Genomic DNA, 16979 nt, shown 5'->3' with positions numbered 1-16979 from the left:
TTTTATGGACTAGGAACTGGAGCTCAGAGAATTTGGAAGGCTTGCCCTGAGTTACACAGCTTTCATATCGATGAAACTCAAGTCTGTGACTCTGGAAGTCAGGTTTTTTTGGTCTTGTTTTGTTTATTTATTTATTTATTTAAAATGTTGAGCCTTCTTTTTAAATTTATTTATTTTTATTTTTGGCTGTGTTGGGTCTTTGTTTCTGTGCGAGGGCTTTCTCTAGTTGTGGCAAGCGGGGGGCTACTCTTCATCGCGGTGCGCAGGCCTCTCACTGTCGTGGCCTCTCTCGTTGCGGAGCACAGGCTCCAGACGCGCAGGCTCAGTAGTTGTGGCTCACGGGCCTAGTTGCTCCGCGGCATGTGGGATCCTCCCAGACCAGGGCTCGAACCCGTGTCCCCTGCATAAGCAGGCAGACTCCCAACCACTGTGCCACCAGGGAAGCCCCGTTTTGTTTATTTTTAATTTCTGGCTGTGCCATGCAGCTTGTGGGATCTTAGTTCCCTGACCAGGGATCGAAGCTGGGTTCCGGCAGTGAAAGCGCCAAGTCCTAACCATTGGACCACCAGGAAATTCCCTGGAAGTCAGTTCTAATGTTTCAGCTGGAGCTGGGTGAGCTCCTCAGCCCAGCCTGGCCCCAGGCCTGTCCAGGATCCATCTCCCACACCTAGCCCATGCACTTGAACATGGCCAGGGAAGCCAGAGGAGTTGTTCCCAAAGAGTTTCCTCTTACCTGATGTTTTCTTACTCTGCTGACCAGAGGTATTTGCTTTTCCCGGGGGCCACAGCTGTTCCTGAGCCTACTCTGAGCCTGATGTTACTGGTACTAACTTCGAAGGATGTTTTTTCTTTTTGGACTTCTTGGGCATCACCTTCTAAATGTGAAGGTCACATACAAAGAGTATCAATGGCATTTCTCGAGTGCTTTAGAGCTTACAAAGTGTCTTTGTGCGCAGTACCTTAATTAAAGTTCTCAACAAGTCTGGGAGATCATTATATTACTTGTACCTAAATTACAAGAAACCTGGGAAGTTAGAAGGAAAAGGAATGGTCTACATGAAGGGTGTTTCCAAGACTAGAATGCTTGTCTTCACACTCTTTCCAGACTGACACTCTCGCCGAGAGGAGTCTCCATGTGAGCAGGAGTGTGGTACATGGAAGATTTGGGGAAGCAGAGCACTCTTAACAATCCACGAGGTCTGTAAAGGTGAGGAGGGGCTTCTATAAAATATAAGGGATCGAATATAAGCTAGTAGACAGCTGCTGGGAGAGTAAATGGAACAATGTACAGAAGGGACAAAACACTGCTAGCAAATGGTGTGGGGGGATGAATATAGGGAAGGGAGAAGAAAGGAATGGTTCACGGAAATTCATGTAGACAGCCAAGAAAGTGGTGCCAGATGTGACATCCTGTCCTACCCTGGCAAGAACATTTCAATTGGAATTAAGCGAGGTGGTTCCTCTACCAATTCTACTGGTGTCAGGGTGTGTCACTGACCAACAACCTCAAGCTAACCTTCATTCAGCTCCTTTGTTTATGAAACAGTGAGCAATAACAGTATAACCAGCTCCCTCATTTATGAATCAGTGAACAATAACTGTAAAACAAGCTAAATGAAAGAAATTTCTGAGCTTACAAATGCTGTTTAAACGTGGTAATAATAAAAATGAATATTTTCTTTTATGATCCTTCTTTGAATTCTCTCCTCAACCGTGTCCACACTGGCAACGCACCCGCCAGATCCCTTTACCCTCTAAACTAGAGTTTAATCTGCAATTGTGGAAGAACTTATTCAAGAACCCTCTAAGGGTCCCCCTGGGCTGGGACTGAGGCTTCAGAGATGCCTCAGGTGCAGACAAGGCCCCGAAGGAGCTCACAGAAGGGAGGGGCCAACAGTCCAGGCGATTCCCAAGCAATGTGAAAGGGGCCCTTTGACTGAGCAGATGGGAGCTGGTACTTCCTGTTGTGAGACTGGGCATCTAAACAGAAGCATCAGCAGCATCTGCGAGTCTAGCCCTAGGGGAAATGTCTGAGCTTCAGAAACATATGAAAAATTCACGAATTTGGAAATGGTTTGGGGCTTTGGGTTAGACTACGACCACTGCCACTGTGGTCTCAAGCAAATTATTTAACATCTCTATACCACAATACCCGCATGTTTGTTATTATTATTTAATAATAATAATATCCTCATTATTATTTGGGGATAATAATAGTAGCAATGTCATAGAGGTTTTCTTAGGGACTAAATAAATTAATCCATGTGAATTGCCTAAAATAAGTCTGGCATCACTATGAAAACAAAAGAAGTATCAGCTATCACAACTGTTGTTAATTACTATTAAGCTCTCAATACTACATCAGGCATTGTGATAAAGAGATCAGGAAAGGGAAGCAGTGAGGGCCAGGTCATTCTCAATATTTTCCCACTTTTACCAATATTCACATCCATGGAGAGATAAACGGTCTCTGGTCCTCTGGATTTGGGAGGCAGTCACCTTCAGGTGTTTTCTCTCTCGCATGTTGGAAGCCTCCTGAGCAGGTTCATCTAAAAGAAGGTGACAGGGGCTTCCCTGGTGGCGCAGTGGTTGAGAGTCCGCCTGCTGATGCAGGGGACACGGGTTCGTGCCCCAGTCCGGGAAGATCCCACATGCCGTGGAGCAGCTGGGCCCGTGAGCCATGACCGCTGAGCCTGCGTGTCCGGAGCCTGTGCTCCGCAACGGGAGAGGCCACAACAGTGAGAGGCCCGCGTACAGCAAAAAAAAAAAAAAATTTAAAAAAAAATAACAATAAAAGAAGGCGACAAATCAGAATTTTTCTTTGTTGGTAAATATTCCCAAACTGCAGAGAGACTCCTGTAGTATCAGAATTCTGCAGCAGAGGGTTATGAGTCCACTCACCGTCAAGGAGTTACTTTGAGACAAGCCTCTGAATTATAACGGTTTATACATTTATTTGCAGCATCAATTCATAATTTTCCTTCTGATGATTTATAAAAAGCGAACTAAACCCCATCACTGCCTCATCCTATTCACTACATATTTCTTACTTGTTTCCCCAAAGAATTAAATAGACTGGTCTTTAACCAAAAATCACTGTATACTTAAAATGGTGAATTTTATAGTATGCCTCAATGAAACTGTTAAGTGTATGATGAACCATGGATGATTTAATCCAGCGGTTCTGGGATGTTTCCAGTATAAGAACACCTCTTAAATGTCAAGAACTTTGTAGATACTCAAGCACTGGATTTTCAGTCCTCTTGCAGTAATTTTGGGAGCTTGTGGAATCTGTCCTGTTTAGCTGGAGAGTCAAAGGTCTATTGGAGACACTTTGAACATTCTGACCCTGTCTTCTTACAACTGTGCTGTCAGAGCAAAAGAGCAAGTGAACGTATCCTATCCCCTTTTTAAGTGAGTACATACACTGCTGAAATTCACAAAGATATCTAGAATCTGTCACTTTTTTAACCCTACGTTGCCTCTGCTCACTGACAAGTAGGAAAGGTCAATGTGCAGAGGACTGCTCTCTCAGACTCTCTCTCAAACTCAACACATAGAATCAGGTTCAATTAGGAGTGAGACAACTATTTGGTTTTGGTAAAAAACACAGAGAAATAGCCATATGTCATTACATAATGTTAATCACTTTCTCTCTTAAGATAGTTATCCAATACCTATGCTCTATTATTTTAGAAGTTTTGGGTAGATTTACACTTTAAATTTTCCCCATCTGGACCCCAAAGTAGACAGGCTTCAGGAGACCCTTTTCTGTCACTTACGCAGATTCCTGGGGTTCTGATCTTTAGAATCATGCCCGTTGGATTTTGTGGCTCGTTTTTTAGGACACATGAAAGTTGGTAGGGTAGTCTTGAGACCTAGAATGATGCAAAATATTTGTTTCTTAACAGGCAACCTGAGAGGAGGGTAGAATGCTGTGACACAGCACCAACAGTAAAGCTAATCAGCTGGGGGAGGGGGGTTCTGAATCAGGGCCACTGGGAGAGAAGTGCACAGGATCCAGAACAGATCATCTCTGTGGCCACTCCCAGTCCACAGCCTTGCACAGGACATATCAGTAAAAGAGAAGAATGCCTGGAAGCTGCCCTGGGATTTCTTCCCACACAAAAGGACAAATGTGGGACAATTGCCACAGCCTAAGAAGAAGCCATGGCATGTAAAGAGGGATGGTCATTTGTTCCCAGCCTTGTCTGGACGCAGAACTTCCTGTTACCTAGATCAGTCATGATGTCATAGTTTCTCTTCATATACACATAGGTGATTTTCTCTGAGTAACCCAGATCTGCCCATTCTTTCTTAGAGAAGTATTTGGAAATATCCTTGAAAGCCTAGAAAAGAAAGAAGAATAAATCCTAGCAATGACTCAGCTAAACATGTCTGACACTCAGCCAGGAACTCTTCCTTGGCTGCAGGACCTCCATGTTAGATCTGTAAACTGGAGATAATAATCCTTCCTGGCTGATGTCATGGCTAACTGACAGAACATGGGTAACGTTGCCTAGGTTCTCACCTGGCATGCAGTAGGTGCTTAAGGCTGGTGGCATCCTCTCCTCTCACCTTCTGGAATAGACTGAGAGTCAACCAATCCAGTACAAGGTCACAGATCTTGTACCCAGGGATGCTAGGCAAGGACAGAGTGAGGGTGGGAAGCTCTGGATGTCCTCGTGACATGCTGCTCCTTGTTCCCAGTGCCTCTGACCTCCTCTCCTCAGAAATCTAGCCACCCTACACTGTCCCCTGGTCCACTCCTCTGCCCCCTCCAGATCACCTCACCTTGGAGTTCTTCTCTGATTTCTGGCTATCTTCCCTGGGGCTCTTTTCAAAGGACCTGCCTCTGTTCATGGTCCTGGGATTGGTCTGATCTCGAGGAACACATCCTGGATCTGTCCAGCCACAAGGCCAAAAGTTCTGTTGGAAGAGAAAGTGCTGAGGGAAGGCCACACTCAGTTAGTCACCTGTAATTAAGGTTCTACTTTTCTCCATCCTTGGCTTATCTGTCCCTGAGTAAGGACATGGGGGTGGGGAAATAAGATGAGAATAGGGGGCTGGAGGTCTCTGGGAGAAGGACTGATTAGGGATGACATGTTTTCTGTGAGCATGATCAAAGCAGCATTGAGTCTTTGAGGGGGGTTACTGTTGTTAGTAGTTTTCCTGGAGTTCGGCTTATCCTGAAGGAAAGATATGAAGACCCTTGTTGGGGAAGCAGTGAAGTGAATGTATAGTTTTACTGAGGGGGGATGTTTTGAGGCAAAGCGGGGGAGGTAAGTCCCGGAGATCATATGGTGTCTCTGACTGAAGGGTTTCAGTTTTCAGGCAGAGGGATGTGGGGTTTTGCTCTGTTGAAAAGAAATGAAGATCCCTAACATGAGTGAATTTAAAGGTTATTACTAAGGCCAAATCAATAAAGTCAGAAATGAAAAACGAGAAGTTACAACCAACACCACAGAAATACAAAGGATCATAAGAAATTACTATAAAAACTATACACCAATAAAATGGACAACCTAGAAGAAACAGACAAATTCCTAGAAATGTACAATCTCCCAAGATGGAACCAGGAAGAAATAGAAAATATGAACAGACCAAATACCAGTAATGAAATTGAATTAGTAATTAAAAACTCCCAAAAGACAAAAGTCCAGGGCCAGATGGCTTCACACATGAATTCTACCAAACATTTAGAGAAGAATTAACATCTATCCTTCTCAAGCTATTCCAAAAAATTGTAGAGGAAGGAATACTTCTGAACTCATCCTATGAGGCCAGCATCACCCTGATACCAAAACTAGAGAAAGATATCACAAAAAAAGAAAATTAGAGGCCAATATCAGTGATTACTATAGATGCAAAAACGCTCAACAAAATATTAGCAAACCGAATCCAACAATACATTAAAAGGATCAAACATCATAACCAAGTGGGATTTATCCCAGGGATGCAAGGATGGTTCAATATCTGAAAATCAATCCATGTGATATACCACATTAACAAATTGAAAAATAAAAATCATAAGATCATCTCAATAGATTGATGCAGAAAAAGCTTTTAACAAAATTCAACATCCAATTATTATAAAAACTCTATACACACTTTATAAAAAAAAGTGGGTATAGAGGAAACATACCTCAACATAATAAAGGCCATATATAATAAGCCCATAGCTAACATCATACTCAACAGTGAAAAGCTAGACATTTCTCCAAAGAAGACATACAGATGGCCAAAAAGCACATGAAAAGATGCTCAACATCATTAATTATTAGAGAAATGTAAATCAAAACTACAATGAGGTATCACCTCACACAGTCAGAATGGCCATCATCAAAAAATCTACAAACAATAAATGCTGGAGAGGGTGTGGAGAAAAGGGAATATTGGTGGAAATGTAAATTGGTACAGCTACTATGGAGAACAGTATGGAGGTTCCTTAAAAAACTAAAAATAGAGTTACCATATGATCCAGAAATCCCACTCCTGAGTATATACCTGGAGAAAACCATAATTCAAAAAGATACATGCACCCCGATGTTCATAGAAGCACTATTTACAATAGCCAAGACATGGAAGCAACCTAAATGTCCATCGACAGAGGAATGGATAAAGAAGATGTGGTACATATATACAATGGAATATTACTCAGCCATAAAAAAGAACAAAATATAACATTTGCAGCAACATGGATGGAACTAGAGATTGTCATACTGAGTGAAGTAAGTCAGACAGAGAAGGACAAATATTGTATGATATAGCTTATATGTGGAATCTAAAAAAATGGTACAAAGGAATTTATATATAAAACAGAAATAGTCACAGATGTAGAAAACAATTTTATGGTTACCAGGGATAAAGTGGGGAGGGATAAATTGGGAGACTGAGATTGACATAAACACATTACTCTATGTAAAATAGATAACTAATAAAGACCTACTATATAGCACAGGGAACTCTACTCAATACTCTGTAATGATCTATATGGGAAAATAGTCTAAAAAAAGAGTTGATATATGTATATGTATATACACATACACTTTGATGTACAGCAGAAAGTAACACAACATTGTAAATCAACTATACTCAAGAAAAGTTTAAAAAAACAGTGAAAAGCTGAAAGCATTTCCTCTAAGATCAGGAATGTGACAAGGATGCCCACTCTTGCTACTTTTATTCAACACGGTATTTGAAGTCCTAGCCACAGCAATGAGATAAGAAAAAGAAATAAAAGGAATCCAAATCAGAAAGAAAGAAGTAAAACTGTCACTATTTGCAGATGACATGATATTACACATAGAAAATCCTAAAGATGCCACCAAAATAACGACTAGAGCTCATCAATGAATTCATTAAGTTGAAGGCCACAAAATCAATATACAGAAATTTGTTGCATTTCTATACAATAAAAATGAACTATCAGTGGGGACTTCCCTGGTGGTCCAGTGGTTAAGTGTCCACCTTCCAATGCAGGGGATGTGGGTTTGATCCCTGGTCAGGGAACTAAGATCCCACATACCGCAGGGCAACTAAGCCCGGGTGCCACAACTACTGAGCCTGCGTGCCACAACAAGAGAGCCTTGTGCTGCAACTACAGAGCCCACATGCCCTGGAGCCTGTGCTCCACAACTACAGAGCCCATGGGCTCACAACTAGAGAGCCTGCACATTGCAACTACTGAGCCCGTGTGCCCTGGAGCCTGCATGCCACAACTAGAGAAGCCCATGCACTGCAACTACTGAGCCCACACGCCCCAACTAGAGAGCCGGTGCACTGCAACTACTGCGCCCACATGCTCTGGAGCCTGCACACCACAACTAGGGAGAAGCACTTGCACTGCAACAAAGAGCCCACGTGCCACAACGAAAAATCCCACGTGCGGCAACTAAGACCCAATGCAGCCAAAAATAAATAAATAAATAAATAAAAATTTTTAAAAAACAATGAAAGAAAGAGAAATTAAGGAAATAATACCATTTACATTTGCATCAGAAAGGATAAAATACCTAGGAACAAATATAACTAAACAGGTAGAAGACTTGTACTTGGAAAACTATAAGGCACTGGTGAAAGAAACCGAAGACTACACAAACAGATGGAAAGAATCTTGTATTGGATGAATTAATATTGTTAAAATGACCATACTACCAAAGGCAATCTACAGATTTGATGCAATCCCTATCAAAATACCAATGGCATTTTTCAAAGAACTTGAACAAATTAATTAATTAATCATTTATTTATTTATTTTTGCTGCACCACATGGCATGCAGGATCTCAGTTCCCTGACCAGGGATTGAGCCTATGCCCCTGCAGTGAAAGCACAGAATCTTAACCACTGGACCACCAGGGAAGTCCTTAGAACAAATAATTTAAAATTTTTATGGAAACCCAAAAGACCCCAAATAGCCAAAATATTCTTGAGAAAGAAGAACAAAGCTGGAGGTATCACACTCCCAAATTAGTAGCTGGAGGTATCTTCAGACTATACTACAAAGCTAAAGTAATCAAAACAGTATGGTACTGGCACAAAAACAGACACATAGATCAATGGAACAGAATAGAAAGCCCAAAAATAAACCCACACACATATGGTCAATTAATCTATGACAAAGGAAATAAAAATATACAAGGGGGGAAAGACAGCCTCTTCAATAAGTGGTGCTAGGAAAATTGGAAAGCTACATGTAAAAGAATGAAATTAGAACATTTTCTCACACCATATACAAAAATAAATTCAAAATGGATTAAAGACCTAAATGTTAGACCAGAAACCATAAAACTCATAGAAGAAAACACTATGACATAAATTGTAGCAATATTTATTTGGACCTGTCTCCTACAGCAAAGGAAACAAAAACAAAAATTAAAAAATGGGATCTAGGACTTCCCTGGTGGCACAGTGGTTAAGAATCTGACTGCCAATGCAGGGGACATGGGTTCGAGCCCTGGTCCAGGAAGATCCCACATGCTGTGGAGCAACTAAGCCTGTGCACCACAGCTACTGAGCCCATGCTCTAGAGCCCATGACCACAACTGCTGAGCCCGTGTGCCACAACTACTGAAGCCTGCACACCTAGAGCCCATGGTCTGCAACAAAGAGAAGCCAACACAATGAAAAGCCCTGAGGCCCTGCTCGCCTCAACTAGAGAAAGCCCACATGCAGCAACGAAGACCCAAAGCAGCCAAAAATAAAAATAAATAAATAAATTTATTTAAAAAAATGGGACCTAGTTAAACTTAAAAGCCTTTGAGCAGCAAAGGAAACCACTGACAAAACAAAAAGACAACCTACTGAAAGAGAGAAAATATTTGCAAATGATATGACTAATAATGGGTTAATATCCAAATTACATAAAGAGCTTATACAACTCAATATATTAAAAAACCCAAACAACCCTATTTAAAAATGGGCAGAAGAACTGAATAGACATTTTTCTGAAGAAGACATACAGATGGCCAACAAGCCCATGTAAAGATGCTCAATATCGCTAATCATTAGAGAAATACAAATCAAAACCACAAAGAGATATTGCCTCACACCTGCCACAGTGACTACCATCAAAAAGACCACAAACAACAAACACTGGGGAGGATGTGGAGAAAAGGGTACCCTTGTACATTGTTGGTGGGAATGTAAATTGGTACAGCCACTGTGGGAAACAGTATGGAGGTACATCAAAAAACTAAAAATAGGACTACAATATGACCCAGCAATTCCACTCCTGGGCATATATCAAAAAAAAAAAAACCCAAAAACTTTCATTTGAAAAGACACATGCACCCCAATATGCATAGCAGCATTATTTACACAGCCAAGATATGGAAAGCAATCTAAGTGTCCATTAACAGAAAATGGATAAAGCTGTGGTATATTTAGACAATGGAATACTACTCAGCCATAAAAAAGAATAAAATTTTCTCATTGGCAACAACATGTATGGACCTGGAGTATACTATACTTAGTGAAATAAGTCAGACAGAAGAAGACAAATACTGTATGTTATCACTTATATGAAGAATTAAAAAAATAAAACAAATGAATATAACAAAAAAGAAACAGACTCGCAGATATGGAGAACAAACTAGTGGTTACCAGTGAGGAGAGGGAAGAGGGGAGGGGAAAAACAGGGGTAGGTGATTAAGAGATAAAAACTGCTATGTAGGGCCTCCTTGGTGGGGCAGTGGTTGAGAGTCCGCCTGCTGATGCAGGGGACACGGGTGCATGCCCTGGTCCGGGAAGATCCCACATGCTGCGGAGCAGCTGGGCCCGTGAGCCATGGCCGCTGAGCCTGCGCGTCGGGAGCCTGTGCTCCGCAACGGGAGAGGCCACAACAGTGAGAGGCCCGCATACCGCAAAAAAAAAAGGAGTATAATCAATTAAAATATTGAATCATTATGTTATATGCCTGAAATTAATATAATATTGTAAATCAACTATACCTTGATTTTAAAACGGCTATTACTACGTTATTTGAAAATTATTAGAGTGAAGAGAGCTGGAATCTCTGAGATTGTAGGACCACCCATCACTCAGGCTGAGAATGTAGGAAGTTTCAATGAAGCAGTCTGGCGCACCCCAAACTGATGGCATTGGGAGTCTCTCGGGGGGGGGGGTCTTAGGCTAAGAACATTGCTTCTTTATCCCAGAGAAGGCGATAAAAGAGTCCCTTAGGCAAAGGCTATTATCTCTGGTTGAGGAAATGTAGGGGCGTCTGGCTGATTTGGGGGTTTCTGGGGCTGAGGGGTGTTTTGCTTCCCTCAGGAAGAGCAATTAGGGAGTCTCACAGACTGAAGACAGTTTTAGTTTTATGTCTGCCTGACGGGGATTACCCCAAAAGGCTTTAGGTCGTCTCTCAGTCCTAACGATCTTGAGGATGTTGGGAGGTACAGAAAATACCCAACCACATTAATTACCAGCAGGAGCTCTTGGTTTTTCTACTTGCTCCCCCCCTTAACCTGTCTAGGGTGGCCCTCAGAGAGAACTTACCTCGGAGGTGAAGCGGCAGTGAAGCATTGCTCGACAATGAGATGAAATCCCAGAATTCAACTGCCCAAGAACAATCAACTAATCAGAGCCGTTAATGAACGTGATCTGGCCAATCGGAGATCAGGAAAGTAGGTGGAGCAAGTGAGGCGGTAGTGGGATTTGTCAGTCCAGGCTCCTCGCCTTTTCGAAGTTGGCGGAGATTTCGAATTTCCGGCTTGAAGCAAGATTGCTTCCCACCAGAATTGGCCACTCGAGGTTCCGTAGGCCTGTGAGCACGCATGCTCAGATGTTACTTTTGCATTCAGCTTACATTTTTCTACCCTCTGCTGTTTAATTTTAATAAATGGTATATCTGAGGCAGGCTGCCATCTCAAATCCTTCCCATCAGTCTCCAATTTCCTCAGATATGGGGTCTTTCCTAGGGCCTCCTAGGACCTCTCTAATAACTTAAAAATTTTAAACTTAAAGAAAAAAAACCTGTTTTCGATACGTGCGTTTTCGATATGTGCTTTTTCTGGAAGACCCGATAACCAGAAACATGCTTTATCCCTTAATACTAATATTTACAATAATAGTATCAAAAAGAATACCCATGTAATTGGGGCTTGCTGCGTACCTCAGGGGGCCCGGAAGTCACTTTTTTCTAGGAAGTCTTTCCTACACCCACCCCCAATAGGTCCCCAATAGTGCCTCCAATATCCCCTGGGCTTTCCATCACAGCCCTGATCTAAGTTCCTCCTCCTTCTTAGGGCAAGGAGGACAGGGCAATGACCCATGTGCCAAGCACAAAGCCATTTATGTGCATCATTCCATTTAATTTTCACAACTGCTCCTTAAGTACTGTTATCATCCCCTGTGTGCAGATGCTGAGACTGAGGTGCTGAGAGTTAAGCAACCTGGTCAAGGTCACAGGATCAGTAGGTAGCAGAACTGGAGTTCACCCCCGAGTTGAATTGAGTCCAAAGTCTGTGCTTTTACTTACTCTTCTATATTGCCTCAAATATTTGTTGGTTGGTTGAATGAATGAATGAATCTTAAAATTACAAAGGACCTTTAACATAATTTACTTAATCTTCTATAATCACACATAATTTTATGTGGCGGCTGTAACAAATTATCAGAAACTTTGTGGCATAAAACAATAGAAATGTATGTATGCATTATTTTTTTGGTTTTTAAAAACATCTTTATTGGAGTATAATTGCTTTACAACGTTGTGCTTATTTCTGCTGTATAACAAAGTGAGTTAGCTACATGTACGCCTATATCCCCATATCCCCTCCCTCTTGAGCCTCCCTCCCACCCTCCCTATCCCACCCCTTTAGGTGGTCACAAAGCACCGAGCTGATCTCCCTGTGCTATACGGCTGCTTCCCACTACCGATCTATTTTACATTTGGTAGTGTATGTATGTCAATGCTACTCTCTCACTTCGTCCCAGCTTACCCTTCCCCCTCCCTGTGTCCTCAAGTCCATTCTATAGCAGGTCTGCATCTTTATTCCCTTCCTGCCCCTAGGTTCTTCATGACCATTAAAAAATTTTTTTTTAGATTCCATATATATGTGTTAGCATATGGTATTTGTTTTTCTCTTTCTGACTTACTTTGCTCTGTATGACAGGCTCTAGGTCCATCCACCTCACTACAGATAACTCAATTTCATTTCTTTTTATGGCTGAGTAATATTCCATTGTATATATGTGCCACATATTTATCCATTCATCTGTTGATGGACACAGGTTGTTTCCATGTATGTATGTTTTTGAATGTTTCAGTGAAATATTCTGACCTTTATTTCTCACAGTTCTGGAGGCCAGAAGTCTGAAATTAGTTTCTCTGGGCTGAAATCAAGGAGTCAGCTGGGCTGCACTCCTTCCAGAGGCTCTAGGAAAGAATCTTCTTGTTGCCTCTTCCAGCTTCTGGTGGCTGCCAGCATTCTTTGGCTTGTGGCTGCATCATTCTAATCTCTGCCTCCATGGTTATATTGCCTTCTTCCCTGGTCTGTGCCAAATCTCCCTCTGCTTTCCCCTGATAAGGACACTTATGATACATTTAGGGCCCACCCAGATAATCCAGGATAATCTCCCTATCTCAAGATCATTAATGTAATCACATCTGCAAAGTCTTTTCTATTGTTGTTGAAAGGTAATACTCATAGGTTCCAGGAATTAGGATGTGGCTATCTTTTGGGGGGGCCTGCTATTAAGTCTCCTCTCGGGTCCCCAAGGATTCATGTCCATCCCACATGCAAAATACATGCACTCCATCCCCAAGTCCCCAAATTCTCAATCCATCACAGTATCAGCTCAAGTCTAAAATCTCATCTAAATATCATCAGCTCAAGAGTACCAAATATCATCTTCTAAAATAGATATGGGTGGTACTCTGGGTTCATCCATCCTGGGGCAAAATTCCTCTTTGGACTTGGACACCAGAAAACAAATTAACTGTTCCTAAAATACAGTGGTGGGACAGGCATAGAATAGTAGCTATAGACATTATCATTTCAAATAAGAGAAATGGAAGCAAGAAGGAGTCATTGGTCCTAAGCAATTTTGAAATCTAGCAGGGAAAATTCCATTGGGTTTCAAGGCCTGGGAATAATCCTCTGTGACTTGAGGCTCTGTCCTATGGACCTACAGCTCTGCCCTCAGAGTCATTCTTCCTTTCTCTTGAAGTGTGGCATATGTTTGTAATTGAGTAGTTTTATCAGCCTTTTTGATGCCTGTAGAATTTTGGGAGTCTGGCAGTCTTTCCTTCATTTTTTCTTGCCTCTGTTTCGTTCAGTTCAATCTGTCCATGTTTCTGAAGATATAACATAAAAAATTGTGTGGGTCTCCCACGTATGTCCAGAGATTCACACCATTAGACCAGATGGTCCTCCATATATCTTTCCTAGATTATCCTAGCTCTATTCCTGGGTATGGCTGAGATGGTTGAAGAGATTCACGAGTCACACATCTAAATCTCTGCAGTACTAGCAAACACAGCCACACTCTTGACTTTCTCTCCAGAGTGCACCTTTCTGAGAATGAATCTATTAATTTAATGTCTTTTGCAATCTAGATAGACTGAGAATTCCCCAAATTATCAAATCCTAGATCCCTTTTGCTTAACCATTTTTCCCTCAATTTACCTCATTCCTTTGACATTTTACTATATGCAGCAAGAATAAATCAGACCACACCTTCAACACTTTGCTTGGAAATCTCCTCAGCTAAATATCCAAGTTCATTTCTTACAAGCTCTGATTTCCACACAACTGTAGGACACAACTCACTAAGTTTTCTGCCAGTGTAACAAGGATTGTCTTTCCTTAAGTTTCCAATAACATGTTCCTCATTTGCTTCTGAGCCCTTATCAACAGCACCTTTAATGTTCATATTTCTACGATTTTGCTTATGACAATATATGTATTCTCTAAGATGATGTAGGTTTTCTCTTCCATGCTCCTCACTTCCTTCTGAGATCTCACCAGAATCACCTTCAAAGTTGTTATTTCTACTGACAGTCTTTTCAATTCAATCTAGGACATTTCTATTAAGCTTCTCAACATTCTTCTAGCTTCTACCCATTAGCCAATTCCAAAGCCACTTTCATATTTTTAGGTATTTGTTACAGCAGCATTCCACTTTTAGGTAGCAAAATCAGGTATTAGTTTCTTGTGGCTGCTGTAACAAGTGACCACAAACTTGGTGACATAAAACAATAGAGCTTTATTTTCCCACAGTTTGGAGGTCATAAACCTGAAATCAGCATCACTGGCCTAAATCAAGGGTGTCAGAAGGGCTGTACTCTATCTACAGGTTCTAGGGAGAATTCATTTTTTGCCTCTTTCAGCTTCTGATTACTCACATCATTCCTTGGCTTCAGGTGGCATTATTCCAATCTTGAAGGCCAGCATCCTCAGATCTCTCTATTCCATTATCACATTGCCTTCTCCTCTGTGTATCTCTTCAAATCTCTCTCCACCTTTCTTCCTTCCTTCCTTCCTTCCCTCCCTTCCTTCCCCCCTTCCTCCCTCCCTTCCTCCCTTCTTTCCTTCCACGTTCAGTTTTTATTTTCTCTAAAAATTGAGGTAAAGGGAACTCTTTAGAAAAAGAAACAATCTGCATGATTGAAAATGGAGGTCCTAACTTACACAGTGTTATATGTCAATTATATCTCAATAAGGCTGGCAATATTTTTAACCTTAAAAAAAGAACTGGAAAAAGAAAATGGGAAGGTCCAGCTTCATACAGTGGCTTCAGGATGCTCAGAGGAAGGAACTAAAGTTGGCCAAGGTTAGCCAAGATTTTCCTGAGTTGTCTAGACTCAAGAGATGCGACTAGAGAAAAGAGAAGAGAGAGAAGAAAAGAGAAGAGAAGAAGAAGAAGAAAAGAGAGAGAAGAAGAAAAGAGAAAACAGATCAGTCAAAAGTTTGAGTCTTACAGTCCCTGGAAATATGTAACCCTGATGCTCCTGTCGCCTCAGCTGAAAATGTTCGCTGGCATTTCTGGTATTGATGAAGAAATTGCCCCCAATTTCCCAGGCTCTTCTGCCTTCCCCATGCCCACCTGGGATCTTCCCAGTCCTCCTGCCCCAAGAGAGCACTCTATTCATGAAATTATTGGAGAAGAATCCTCTGCAGTTGTGAGCATCTCATGCTGTAAGCCAGCTTCACAAGAGCGTTGGGTGTGCCAAGGTAAGGGTCAGGAGAATCAGAACAGGGCAGGGTTTGTAACAGCAGTAAACCAGAAGGAAAATCCTTCAGGATGGCCCTTCTCCTTGGTCCCCTTTCATTATGGCATGGACTTGGCCTGATAAGGCTGTGGCTCTTCCACCAGCTCTACTCCCACTGGATATCTAGAAGCTCACAGCTGACGTTCCACAGGCACTCAGCCATTTTGTTACTTCAGGCCCTTGGAGATACCCAGGTCCTCTTGCCGTCATTGAAGTACTTGGCACTCAGGGGCTCCAGGCCCTCAGTTATGGCACAGTGCAGTCTGGTCTGCGCCCCCTTCTCCCACACCAATTTGAAAAAGAGGGAGAAGAGCTGCCAGAGCAGGCACAGCAAGAAAGAGTATTGGACAAGCTCAGAGTGGACCATGCCTGGGTGCACTGCATACAGGGTGGCCCCCATCTGTTGGAGCCTCTTGGCCAACTCCCAAGTAAAAAGTATATTGGCCATCTTGCTGTGGCAATATGCAAAGCCCCAGCTGTAGCACTTCTCATTCTCAAGGTCCTGGAAGTGAATCTTGCCAGCATGGTGAGCCACCGATGACAGGTTCACCATCTGTGCAAGAGCAGACTCTTTCAGCTGCTCCAGGAGAGAGCAAGTGAGAAGGAAGTGGCCCAGGCAGTTGATTCCCAGGTGGGTTTCAAAGCTGTTAGCTGTCTTGGAATATGGACACATCATCATTCCTGTATTGTTGATCAGAATATGGAGCTGCTGTTGCACTGCCAGAAGGCTTTCAGCAAAAGCTCAGATGAATTTGGTACTGGATAGGTCCAGTTTCCACACCAGCACCTGGGAGTTCTTTGTATTAGCTCAGATTTCACTAGCAGCAGATTCCCACTTCAGTACATCTCAGCAGGCAATGCATACTCCTCTGCGAGTGAGCTCTCTGGCCGTCTCCTTACTGATACCCATGTTGGCTCCAGTGATCACCACTATCTTCCTGGGAAGCTGCACATTTGTTCTCCAAATCTCACCAGCAAAGAACTTCCTAATGGACAGAGCTATCACATACAGGAAAGAAAGGAGGGAGGTGAGTAGTCCTAAAATAACCAGCATCTTTTCAACTTCTTTAGTTACTGCTGCTTTAGCAAAAGCAGCTTCGACTCCAATTCTGGCTCCAGCCCCTGGTCTGGCTCCAATTCTTGGCTGCTTCTCTCTGCTTCTCCCTCCCACTCCCTTATCTCCTCTCTCTCCTGGACTCTGGGCATCTCTTATGCATCCCTTATGAAGATACATGTAGTTGCATTTAGGACCCACCCAGA

The 16979-nt window shown here is 42.3% G+C and overlaps 1 pseudogene across 1 annotated transcript; it reads right to left on the bottom strand.

Annotated features, from left to right (window-relative positions):
- Positions 1–15825: 15825 nt before the first annotated feature.
- Positions 15826–16773, bottom strand: LOC309839772 (retinol dehydrogenase 12-like; annotated as a pseudogene). Its single transcript has one exon. The product of its transcript is annotated as a retinol dehydrogenase 12-like (transcript).
- Positions 16774–16979: the final 206 nt, after the last annotated feature.

Source organism: Grampus griseus (genome assembly GCF_964374135.1).
Source record: "Grampus griseus genome assembly, chromosome: X".
NCBI lineage: Eukaryota > Metazoa > Chordata > Mammalia > Artiodactyla > Delphinidae > Grampus > Grampus griseus.
The sequence above is the reverse complement of the archived record's forward strand: the minus strand, read 5'-3'. Positions and strand labels throughout refer to the sequence as shown.